This window comes from Triticum aestivum, chromosome 1B (assembly GCF_018294505.1).
Source record: "Triticum aestivum cultivar Chinese Spring chromosome 1B, IWGSC CS RefSeq v2.1, whole genome shotgun sequence".
In the NCBI taxonomy this organism is placed as follows: domain Eukaryota; kingdom Viridiplantae; phylum Streptophyta; class Magnoliopsida; order Poales; family Poaceae; genus Triticum; species Triticum aestivum.
In genome coordinates, this window is record NC_057795.1 from 604,450,855 (window position 1) to 604,452,238 (window position 1,384).

Genomic DNA, 1,384 nt, shown 5'->3' on the forward strand with positions numbered 1-1,384 from the left:
CAGAATGGAATCATGAAGAACACTCAGAAGGGCGCCTTTAAAGAGGGTATCGATCTTCTCAAAAGCTTCTTGTTGTGCAGGATTAAGATCGCCCTCAGGCTTGCCCTTAGTGGCGTCATAGTAGCACATGGTCTGAAACCAGTAGACTGCTCTCGTGCGCCACCTCTTATATTGCACCCCCTTAAAGGTAGGCGTCTTCAGATGCGCAGCAAAACCACTCGGAGAAAATTGCCTATAATCAGGTTTTTGGATTGTTGAAAATATGAGCAAATTACTACGATATTTAACCCAAATAAACAGAAGATAAATCATGAAAACACTAGCAGAGATTAACTAATCATGCAAACTAGCATAGTAGATGAACAGATCACATCTAGGGCACATACTAGAAACATGAATTCAACCACGATCTCGAACAAGAAGGATACAATCCCATACGGTGCAGCGGGAGCAGCATCGCCGGTGTTGACGTTGTCGCCCATGTCGTCGAGGATGAGGTTGCCGAGGTCGGGGAAGAAGTCGTCGCTGGCGTAGTCGTCGCTGCCAGCAGTCGTGCGAGTGCGCTCCCCAAAAACCTGATCGCCCTCTCCCATACAGGATCACGAGAGGCGGGGTTCCGGAGGCCTGCTGTCCCTTCTTGCGGTACACGCCGAAAGGAGGGATGGAGAAGACTTTCGTGGCGGCGCAATGATCTGGAACGTTGGTGCGAAACCATACGATACGGTGGCGGCTAGGGTAGACGTCTACTTGTCCATATAGTGCGGGCCGGGTAGATCGTGGGAGTAAACCCCACGTCCGAGTCGCGATCCAAAAGAATCGAAAACGGTCAGTAATTAACGCATCCATAATTTATTAATTTATGACTCATTAATTTTCCCGAGCAGCAAAAATATAGACAACGTGCATGGCTCTATCCTCGGCTCGCCTCAATCCCGTAATGCGCGGCACGACGCGGCGCGTAGTGCGAGGCGTGGTGTGGCGTGGCTAGGCGAGCGAGGAGGAGGAGCGCGCGTGTAGATCTCCTTTTCTCATGCTCATACGAGTGGTAGAAAAGATTACCTTATAAAGAGGTGCAACTCTCATTCAACTTTCGTAGTGGCACTAAACTTTAATCTCACTCACTCCACTCGCACGTGTGCATGAATCGGCCAGGAGAATTTCAGAATTTTAGTTGGGCTTTGGGCCAAAGTCCTACTAGCAAAATTCCAACATGTTTTTTCTGGAAGCGTTGCCGGGATAAAGAAACACAGGTCAGGGATTGAGATGCCAGATCGGACGGACCGATTAACTGCATCTGGCGGCTGGGACGCGATCGACCGAAACTTTTGGCCGCGCGCCGGCGCCTATCGTCGCCCAAAAATAAAACAGAAATGGATCAGGGACG